Source organism: Balaenoptera musculus, chromosome 11 (genome assembly GCF_009873245.2).
Source record: "Balaenoptera musculus isolate JJ_BM4_2016_0621 chromosome 11, mBalMus1.pri.v3, whole genome shotgun sequence".
Taxonomy (NCBI): domain Eukaryota; kingdom Metazoa; phylum Chordata; class Mammalia; order Artiodactyla; family Balaenopteridae; genus Balaenoptera; species Balaenoptera musculus.
In genome coordinates, this window is record NC_045795.1 from 99,283,033 (window position 1) to 99,295,035 (window position 12,003).

Below are 12,003 nucleotides of genomic sequence, written 5' to 3' on the forward strand. Positions count from 1 at the left end.
CAGCTGCTATATTGCAAATAAACTACGTAGGCAGTAGACACACAATTATGGAGTTCAAAAGATGTCTGCGCTGAAGGATTAACTGTAAAAACGGATAATAATACTCATTGGGTTGTCATGAAAATTGTTAACAATGTTTGTAAAGCATTTAGCACTGTGCCTGACACTGATATTATTATAGCTTCTGCCTTAAACAAGGACACTCAGCATAGGAAATGAGAGGGTAGAAAATGAGCCTATGCCTCAATGTGCCTCGTACACAGACAGCATCAGCCTAAAAGAAGGGGATTCTCCTAAATCACATGAAGGGGGCAGTCCTGCTAGCTGAGCTATGGACCTTTTGCTATTTAGCAATGGTGTCTTTGGGGCTAACTGCGGCCTTCATCCTTGTCCATATGTGTACATGTGCACAACTGCAGTCTCAATCCACATCCTATGTTACATTATTCTCCTTCCAATTTTAAATATTTCACAGTCATTTGTCTAATCATACCCCACTGTGTTGGATGTAATTCATCCTTAACCTATTTTTTAATATCTTTATATTAGACTATAATTGCTTTACAATGTTGTGTTAGTTTCTGCTGTACAACAAAGTGAATCAGTTATACGTATACATATATCCCCATATCCCCTCCCTCTTGAGCCTCCCTCCCACCCTCCCTATCCCACCCCTCTAGGTCGTCACAAAGCATCGAGCTGATCTCCCTGGAGCTGATCTCCCTGTGCTATGCAGCAGCTTCCCACTAGCCATCTATTTTACATTTGGTAATGTATATATGTTGATGCTACTCTCTCACTTCGTCCCAGCTTACCCTTTCCCCTCCCAGTGTCCTCAAGTCCATTCTCTACGTGTGTCTTTATTCCTGCCCTGCCACTAGGTTCATCAGTACCATTTCTTTAGATTCCATATATGTGCATTAGCATATAGTATTTGTTTTTCTCTTTCTGACTTACTTCACTCTGTATTACAGATTTTAGGTCCATCCACCTCATTACAAATAACTCAATTTCGTTCCTTTTTATGGCTGAGTAATATTCCATTGTATATATGCATCATTAACCTATTTTTAAGTCACATATTTTTTCAGATTTAAAAATCTCTGAAATCAGAACACATCTTAAAAACAATGCTGTGCCTTATTTATCCTAACAGAGAACCTTAAATCAACACCTCAGATATACAGGTATTTTGCTTAACAACTAGGTGTGAGATTACTGGGTCAAAAGATAAGAATTACGGATGAGTGCTGCTACTATCATGTTTTCAATATTTTAAAATTGGTCTGGGGTGAATTTTTGTTTTTAAGATAAGCTTATTTGCTGAAGCAACTAGTTGCTATTTATTTTCTCTGATCTTTTTTTTTTTTTCTTTTTTGAGGCGGGGGAGTAAGGTAAGTTTAACCAGGAAAAGGAAGGTTGTGTTGTTTCATTTTCTTAGAAGTCACAAAGGTTTCTAAAAGTTTGAGAGAGTAAAGATACCGACTGATAAAGGCAACACCAGTGGGTGTAACTTTAAGAATTTCACATTAGGTCAGCTTTCCAACAGCAGGTTAGGTGTTTAGTGAGATTATTTTGTGTTTTTTTATACTCTATCGAAGAAAAATAGAACTCAACAGCCTAATTCCCAAAGAGCTCTCTGAAACCCTTCTAAAAAGGTGGCCCCGGTCTTTATTCCTGGAAAAGGTAAAAGGGAGGGTCTCTAGACTGGGGGATTTCAGGTACAGTTGAGAGCATGGATGCTATTCTGAAAACTATGCTAAATGAATGCTTAAATACAAAGACCAAACAGCCTCTTCCATAGCTGGGCAACCAGGCTCAAAGAAACTGACATTAGTTCCCCTACCTTATAATGAAGCTCAAAGACAGCAAGCCTAACCCAAGCATTCCAATCAGCTGTTTACTACTGTCCTTTTAAAAATAGACAGACTGCCAAGGATTACAAGACATTTTAGGAAAGCTTCTAACATGTATGATAAAGACCAGAACACACAGGCAACACACACACACACACACACACACACACACCCCTGAATGACTTCAGCTATCAGATTAACTGGAATTATCAGAATGTAGTCCATCAAATGCCTATCACATTAAATTTTACAATAATGGGGTAACAGAAAATTCTACAAACTTCTACAGAAAAAAAAAAAAAATACAAGGGATCAGGAATCAAAATGGCTTCAAATTTCTCAACCCTGGAAGCTAGAAGACATAATGAAGCAAAGTCGTCTAAATTCTGAAGGGAAAGTATTTCCGATGTAGAATAATCAGCAAAACTACTGTAGGAGAAAGATATTTTCTGCCATTCATCACCAAAAATATTTTACCCTTCACGATCCCTGTCTCAAGGGATTTGTCACATGAATAAGAGTAAATCAAGAAAGAGATGGCATACAGGAAAAAGGGCATCCAACACAAGAAAGAAACTAACAAAATCCCCAAGAGGTTAGTGGAGGGAAATCTCTGGATGACATCTGTGCATCAAGGACAAGAATCCATAATTTTGTGACCCTTTCTAGCAATCTCAAACTACCACCAACAACACTCACCTAGACGATGCCTTTTTTTCTTTTCTTCAGAGACAGAGGAGAGGAGAGAGGGGAGAGAGGAAAGGGGGGGTAGAGAAGTGGAGGGAGAGAAGGGATGGAAGGAAACAGCTCACATTTTTAAAGTTCTACATGATCCTATACTCTCCTTTTTTTAACTGAAGTATAGCTGACTTACAATGTTGTGTTAATTTCTGCTATACAATGAAGTGATTCAATTATACATATATATACATTCTTTTTTGTATACTTTTCCATTATGGTTTATCACAGGATATTGAATATAGTTCCCTATGCTATATAATAAGACCTTGTTGTTTATCCATTCTATATATAATAGTTTGCATCTGCTAACCCCAAACTCCCACTCCATCCCTCCCCACCCCCTTCCCCCTTGGCAACCACAGGTCTGTTCTCTATCTGTGAGTCTGTTTCTGTTTCGTATATAAGTTCACTTGTGTCATATTTTAGGTTCCACATATAAGCGATATTATATGGTATTTGTCTTTCTCTTTCTTACTTCACTTAATATGATAATCTCTAAGTCCATCCATGTTGCTGCAAATGGCACTATTTCATTCTTTTTTATTGCTCCACTGTGTGTGTGTGTGTGTGTGTATTTTCTTTACCCACTCATCTGTCGATGGACACTTGGGTTGTTTCCATGTCTTGGGTATTGTGAATAGTGCTGCTATGAACATAGGGGTGCATGTATTTTTTTGAATTATAGTTTTATCCAGATATCTGCCCAGGAGTGGGATTGCTGGATCACATGGCAACTCTATTTTTAGTTTTTTAAGGCACCTTCATACTATATTCCATAGTGGCTGCATCAACTTACATTCCCACCAACAGTGTAGGAGGGTTCCCTTTTCTCCACGCCCTCTCCAGCATTTGTTATTTGCAGACTTTTTAACGATGGCCATTCTGACAGGTGTGAGGTGGTACCTCACTGTAGTTTTGATTTGCATTTCTCTAATAATTAGCGATGTTGAGCATCTTTTCATGTGCCTATAGGCCATCTGTATGTTTTCTTTGGAGAAATGTCTATTTAGGTCTTTTGCCCATTTTTCGATTGGGTTGTTTGTTGTTGAGTTGTATGAGATTGTTTGTACATTTTGGAAATTAAGCCCTTGTCAGTTGCATCATTTGCAAATATTTTCTCCCATTCTGTAGGTTATCTTTTCGTTTTATTTGTGCTTTCCTTTGCTGTACAAAACCTTGTAAGTTTCATTAGGTCCTGTTTATTTTTGCTTTTATTTATACTGCCTTGGGAGACTGACCTAAGAAAACATCGGTACAATTTATGACATGATCCTATACCCCTTAAGCACATTCTCCCTTGTAGAGGAGTTAGTGAGACCTGTGCTGGGTCTTGAGATATTCTGGGTGGTTGATCAACATGAACAGAATAGTCAGTCTAGCAGTGTAGGGTTTCCCAAAGCATGGGCCATACATTATTCATGGTTTACAAAAATAATTTTAGAGGATTTGTGGACACGACATAAAATAATACTAAATCAATCAGGTAAAGATTATGATAAGGAAGAATTATCAGTTTGGTATCTTTAATACCTCTATAACACTTCATAATCTCCCTTTTTAATTAAAAATATCGTTTTCAAACTCAAAGCCACTACAGACCCTAATATCTAACTACAAATTAATACTGTTTTTATTTTATTAAAATAGCAGCAAAGGAATCTAGTACTATATGTGATTCCTATTCTCCTGGCAGCTTCTTCTGGATTCATTTTGACTGTGTATTTTGGAAGTGCTTATAACATAGTTCCCTCCATTTCAGTGCAAAAGAAGTCAACACAAGAGAGTGAGTCACAACCATCCACCCTTGATACATCACTACATTTCCAGCAAAGAAGCTTGCACCTGCTTTGCTCCTGCAATTTAGGATGAGGCTATCACCTAGCCTTTATCTCTATAACTCAACAGCCTCAAACTACTTCACCTTTTTTAAAGTTCCAGAGAATCCCCTGGCAGTCAGTCCAGTGGTTAGGACTCCGCAGTGGGCACAAGTTGGATCCCTGGTCGGGGAACTAAGATCCTGCAAGCCTCGGCACGGCCAAAAAAATAAAACAGTGAGCTATTTAAGAGAAAATATTAAATAAGCACTACTATAGATGGTTCTCTGTTCTAGTAAAAGTTAGGAAGATGATACTTGAATGACTGAAGTGGTGAAACACTAGTCTAGCAGAGACAATACATTCTTTAAATTAATGACCTTGTACTCTGCCATTACTTATCTATCAGGCTTTTAAGCAAGTCTGATCAATAAAATCCTAGTAATCAAATCTAGAGTGTTTCTCAGCCTAATGCTCCTTCTCTCTTCCTCCTAAAGAGACTTTCATTATACTGCACTTCCAGGGGTTTCTTCTGTCTCCAACTATATCTCCTCTACCTTGTTTATTGGCTTCTAGTCTTCCTCCTGCTCCAACCATGGATGTATCTCAAGGCTTCTATGTCGCTATACTTTCTTAGTGTTCCACAGCCTTTCCAACCTGCCTACATACATTGCCTCCATCAGTGAAAAGTGTGGTGGACAACTCTATGTTGTCTCCCAATCCCACACTCCTCTTTTGAGAACATCCTTCCTTCACCCACAGGAATAAGCCCTGAGCAGCGATGTTTATATGTTTATATTCATGATCCTGCCCCTTTAGAACCCACTACAACTGAATGGAGCAAGGATCCAAGCTGGGAACTTGATTTGAAATTGAGAGAACAGATAAACTCAGGAGGTATAAGAATGTTGGTCCATGGATGTCCAAAGCAGTAAAAACAAGTTTGCTGTTAAGATAGCAGTATTCTCCAAACTGATCTACAGATTCAATACAAGCCCTAATAGAATAGGCTTCTTTGCCAGCTTCTTTGTAGAAATTGACAAGCTGACGCTAAAACGCATATGGAAATTCAAGGGAGCCAGAACAGCCAAAATAATCTTGAAAAAGAACAAAATTCGAGGACTCATACTTCCCAATTTCAAAACTTATTACACAAAGCTACAGTAATCAAAACAGTGTGGAACGGGCATAAGGATAGACATATAGATCAGGAGAACACAACTGAGAAGGGTGCCAAACAATTCAGATATCCACATGCAAAAGAATGAAGCTGTACCCCTACTTCAGAGCATATACAAAAATTAACCCAATGGATGAAGACCTAAATAATGTTAAGAGCTAAAACCATAAAACTATAAAACGCTTAAAAGAAAACAAAGGAGTAAATCTCGATGACCTTGAATTTGGCAGTGGTTTTTAAGATATAACACTAAAAGCACAAGCAACAAAAGAAAAACAGATAGGGACTTCCCTGGTGGTCCAATGGATAAGACTCCGTGCTCCCAGTGCAGGGGACCCAGGTTCGATCCCTGGTCAGGGAACTAGATCACACATGCATGCCGCAACTAAAACCCAGCACAGCTAAATAAATAAGTAAACAAAATATTTTTTTAAAAAAGGTAAATTGGACTTTAACAAACTTAAAAACTTTTCTGCTCCAAAGAACACTATAAAGAAAGTAAAAAGACAACCCAAAGAATGAGAAAAAATATTTGCAAATCATGTATCTGATGAGGGACTTGCATCTAGAATACAAATATTCTATAGACTACAGAATAAAGAATTCTTAGAACTCAATAATAAAAAAGACAACACAATTTAAAAACAGAAAAAAGATCAGCACAGACATTTTTCCAAAAAAGATACAAGAAACAGCCAAGAAGAACATGAAGAGGTGCAACATCACTAATCATTAGGGAAATGAAAATCAAAAACACAATGAGACAGCACTTCACATGGCTATTATCAAAAAGAAAGAAAGAAAAAGAAAGGAAGGGAGGTGTTGGCAAGGATATAAGAAACTGGAACTCTTGTGCATTGCTGATGGGAATGTAAAATGGTGTAGCTGCTACACAAAACAGTATGGCAGTTCCTCAAAAAATTAAAATTAGAATTACTATTGAATATATGATCCAGCAAGTCCACATCTGGATGTAGACCCAAAAGAATTGAAAGCAGTAACTCAAAATATTTGCACACCCACGTTCACAGTGTTATTCACAACAGCCAAAAGGTGGACGCAAGCCAAGTGTCCATTAACCAATGAATTGATAACAAAATATGCTATATACATACAAGGAAGTATCATTCAGCCTTAAAAAGCAAGGAGATTCTGGACGTCCCTGGTGGCACAGTGGTTATGAATCCGACTGCCAATGCAGGGGACACGGCTTCGAGTCCTGGTCCGGGAAGATCCCACATGCCGCAGAGCAACTAAGCCCATGTGCCACAATTACTGAAGCCCACACGCCTAGAGCTGGTGCTCCACAACAAGAGAAGCCACCACAATGAGAAGCCCACGTGCAGCAACGAAGAGTAGCCCCCGCTCGCCGCAACTAGAGAAAGCCCGCGTGCAGCGACGAAGACCCAACATAGCCAAAAAATAATTAATTAAAAAAAAAAAAAAAAAGCTAGCCAGATTTTAAAAAAAAAAAGCAAAGAGATTCTGATATATCCTACAACATGGATGAACCTTGAAGACATTATGCTAAGTGAACCAAGCCAGTCATAAATGGACAAATAGTGTATGATTCCACTTACATGACGTACCTAGAGTAGTCAAATTCATAAAGAAAGAAAGTAGGATTAAAAAAAAAAGAAAGTAGGATGGTAGTTGGCAGGAACAGGAGGGGAGAGTGGGGTGAGGAGTTTAAGGGTACAGAGTTTCAGTGTGGGATGATGAAAAAGTTCTGGAGATGGATGGTGGTGATGGGTGCAACATACTGTAAATGTACTTAATATCACTGAACTATGCGGTAATTTATATTATGTGTATGGTACACGGTGGTAAATTTATGTTATGTATATTTTACCACAATAAATTTTTTAAAAAGAATGTTTATAGTTGCCTAAACCTACCATGTCATTTAAAAAAAAAAAAAAAAGATAGCATGTTGATCATTACTGGTAAAAACACCATTAAAGTCATCGATACTAAATTTGGAGGCACTGGGAAAGCCCATGCATCTCCATGGACCTTGTGGCTTCATCTTAAAAATGAGGTACGAAGGACTAAATCAGACCTACTTCTGGCTTGGAGTCTCAGGACCCCTGTGAACTCCAAATGTTATATAAAAAAAAAAAATCCTCCCTGGAATTCCCTGGTAGTCCAGTGGTTAGGACTCTGTGCTTCCACTGCAGGGGGCCCAGGTTCAATCCCTGGTCGGGGAACTAAGATCCTGCAAGCTGCACTGTGCAGCCAAAAAAAAACTCTGGTTACTTCTATTTCAATATTTCCAAATAAAACCTAATAAATTATTCTTTAACCTTTCAAAAGCCTGTCCAGAGCAACAAAAATCATCAGGCTTCTCTCTCTCCTGCAGACTGGAATTATAGAACTTCAGGGTAGACTTGCAGGTTATTAGAACCTTAGGACATCAGAATGTTCATAGCAGCATTACTTCTAATAGCCAAAAGGTAGAGAACAGCCCAAATGCCCACCAACTGATGAATGAATAACTAAAATGTGGTATAATCTTCCCTAGGTATCTGCAAGGGATTGGTTTCAGGACCCCCTGCAGATAACAAAGTCCAAGGATGCTCAAGCACCTTATATAAAACGGCACAGTATTTGCATATGACCTACACACATCCTTCCATACAGTTTAAATCATCTCTAGATTCCTTACAATACCTAATACAATGTAAATGCTACGTAAATAGTTGCCGATAGGTGACAAATTCAAGTTTTGCTTTTTGGAACTTTCTGGTAATGCCTTCAGGTAAACAGCATTTCCCAGGGAAGCTCTTCAGAGTTAGGAGCCCCAAACATGACTTCACATCTCACTGGCCTCCAGTGAGTCACTGTGAACAAATCATTATGTCCAAATGGTTGGCCTTTACTGACTGACTTAAGCTAATCAGGCTCTCCACTAGAGCTAAAGATGGGGTCAATCTCATTAAAATGGCTCAAATGAATGGCTAGGTAATAAGGGCTGACAGTTCCTCAGAGAAAAATATGGGATACAGTTACAATGAAAGGGGGAAACAGAAACAAACAACAGGTGTTCACTTCACCGGTTTACAGGTGACAATCACCAAGATCAAGGGATTAAAGGAAGGAGCTTAGAGAAATCCTTAAATTGACCTATTGTACATACTCTTAAAGGTACAATCAAAACTCAGGTGATACATTTAAATTCAAGCTTCTCAAACACTGCCACTGTTTATAAAACACACACACGTGACCAATCAGGCAAGCAACATGGGTCTTCTTAAGCCCTTGTCGCTCTGTTCAGCAAATCTCAAGGGAAGATACCTGAGCAGGCAGGGGACAAGATACCAGATGTTCTCTTGTTCAGTGGCTTCTCTGGAACACATCTATCTCTAGGACCAGGAAAATAAAATTTCCAGAAAGTGAAATATGAGAAAATATAAAAGGAACAGACTTGACAGATAAAGAAAAACAAAACCCAGCATCTTTTAGGCATCTACTATGAGCTAGGCAACACCCTGAGCACACAGATGTTTATATGCTATTTCATTTAACCCACATAACCTCAAGTTACCTGCCTCCTCTGCAAAATATGGAGTTGGAAGAGATGACCTATAATGATCCTTCTAGCTCTAACACATTATGATGATTCTAGTGCCATGAAAATCTAACATATGTTAAAATTTTCTGATATAGAAGATCCTTCCCTAGCTTTCCAAACAGACTATACTTCAACTTTCTCTTAATGATTTATAAGTTACTATGAGTAACCTCTGGTTATCTATGGAATATAAATATAGTATATTTTCCTAAGAAAACAATTTTACTCAGACTTGAGTAAGGGAGGTTAATAAAGTAACTAATATTTTAAAATATTTTTATAATACACCTGTTTTGAAGTAAAATTGAAGTAAAATTCAAAAACCAAAGAGCAACAAAAATCATCAGGCATAAAACATGACTTCAAAGAACTTTCAGGTTTAAAGAGTAGGCATTTAATCTAATTTTACTGGTAGTTTGATGGAAAAGTTTCAAAACAATAATGATAATGAATGTAACAGACAACAGAGTTCTGTGTCTCCTTTCTATTCTTCAGGTATTTCTTACACTCTGGTTGCCATTGCCACTTCTGACTTGATAGTATTTACACCTCTATGGACTCCCCGACTCCTCAGCATTTGCTATTGACAACCCGATATGAGAAAGAGAGATAATCAAGCCTGTGTATTAAGGAGCACAACAGAAGAGAAAGAACCGGGCTTCCCTGGTGGCGCAGTGGTTAAGAATCCGCCTGCCAATGCAGGGGACACGGGTTCAAGCCCTGGGTCGGGAAGATCCCACATGCCGCGGAGCAACTAAGCCCGTGTGCCACAACTACTGAGCCTGTGCTCTAGAGCCCGCGAGCCACAACTACTGAGCCCACGTGCCACAACTACTGAAGCCCGCGCACCTAGAGCCCGTGCTCCACAACAAGAGAAACCATCGCAATGAGAAGCCCGCGCACCGCAACAAAGAGTAGTCCCCGCTCGCCACAACTAGAGAAAGCCCGCACACAGCAACGAAGACCCAACGCAGCCAAAAATAAATAAATAAAATAAATAAATTTATAAAAAAAAAAAAAAAAAAAAGAAGAGAAAGAACCTACTAGGCTAGAAAGGCCCTAGCCTACTGAGTAATGAAAAGGCTTCAGGACAGGCTTATGTGCATGGTCAAAGCTACATTCCAGAAGATTAAGGCTACCAAAAATCCAACATTCATGTAAGCAAGGTCCTCCTACACACTTGGTCCACAAAACTGTATAGACTCTTACGGTAAAATTTTTTAACACCCAAATTATAAATTCTTAAACTCCATGAGAACAGTGACTCAGCTTTGATAACCTCTGTATACTTAACTCCTAGAAGAGTACTTGTTGAATGACTAAATAAACTGAGCTTGCATTTTGAAGTCAGAGACCTGTTGATGAGTAACCTTTTTGGCTGTGTGAACCCAGGCAAAAAACATCTAAGCCTTAATTTCTTCATCTGTAAAATAAGCACAACTATATTTTAAGAGGTGGCTATGAGAAGTAAATGAAAAACTACAAACTATGAAAAATTCACTGTCTGGTACATAGTGGTCACTTAATCCATGACAGCTATTACCACATGATAGCTATATTACTATTTTTGGTAATAATAGTGCTTATCCACACAATAAAGTAACCTAGTTATGATCCTTGATTCCTTTAGTATTTTCCTCACCCACCACATTTAATCATCCATCATGTACTGTCAGACCCTCCAAAATCCAACTACTTTAACCCAACCCAACCAATCTAACCTAAAGCACCATCTTCTCTTGCCTAGATTACACCAGCAGTCACAATGTCCACTCCCAAAGCCTCTAAATCTATTCTCCACTGAGAGACCTTAAAACACAGATCTGGTCACACTGTTGCTCCACTAAAATCCTTATTTTAAGTGTGACTGGTTCCCTATCACACTCAAAATAAAACCCAAGTTCTTTAACTATAACCTACAAGGCCTTACGTGATGACCTGGCCTCTATCTTCCTTCTCCACCTTATCTCCTACCCTTCTCTCTCTTGTTCACTTTATTTCTGTCATACTGGCCTTCTCGTTGTTAGTCACTTCTTGTCAATCATGTTTCCACACAAATGTCACTCCTCAAAGGGGACCACCTTGACCATCCTGTTTAAGTGTATCCTGCCCCTCCCCATCATTCTTCTCTCTTTACTCAGCTTTGTTGTTTTCATAATACTTTATTACCATCTAATATAATACTTTGAAATTATATTAGATATCTGCCTAGCCAATGATTATCTGCCTACCCTACTAGATAGTAAGCTCCAAGAAGCTAAGTTCAGTTCACCCTAAAAACCCCATCACCTCTAACAGTGTCTAGCATACAACTGGCCGTTACGACACATCCTGAATGAATAACAAATGCTGGCACCTGGGTCCAATGGGTGCTGAGTTCTAACAGAAATCATCAGTGCAGTCATTTATGAACCACACTATGCTGAGGGGCTACACCCTAGGACTAGAACACTGACAATTGTGGAATTCTGCAACTGTAGAATCGGCACAGTGTTAACTGCTGGCTGGCAGTCAGCTAAATTCATTATAGCAGCTCCATCAGACAAATCCCAGACAAAAACCAGCTGATAAGAGCCAGCTGAAGCCATTATGTAATTCTACTATGCTTGAGGTATTTCCAAAGTTTGATTTACTAGTATTGTTTGGCATTTTTCTTCATAGTTGTTTTAATTTAAAAATAAAACGAAGCACCATTCTTGTTCACCTGCTGTGTCACAGTAAACTGCAAACATGTTCCACCTACACACACATGCATTTGTCCTAAATATACACTACTGGAAATAAAGTGGTTTTAAACCACATTGCCCCTGCTAAAGAAATGTAGAAGTGTGTTTTTAA

General features: G+C 38.7%; 1 protein-coding gene and 1 non-coding gene across 3 annotated transcripts in view; one reads left to right on the forward strand and one right to left on the reverse strand.

Annotated features, from left to right (window-relative positions):
* The window catches only part of RAF1 (Raf-1 proto-oncogene, serine/threonine kinase), a 73,087-nt gene that overhangs the window by 43,878 nt on the left and 17,206 nt on the right, over positions 1 to 12,003 (reverse strand). The window lies entirely within an intron of this gene.
* On the forward strand, positions 7,729 to 7,801 carry TRNAG-UCC. Its single transcript has one exon. It is a non-coding gene; the product is annotated as a tRNA-Gly (tRNA).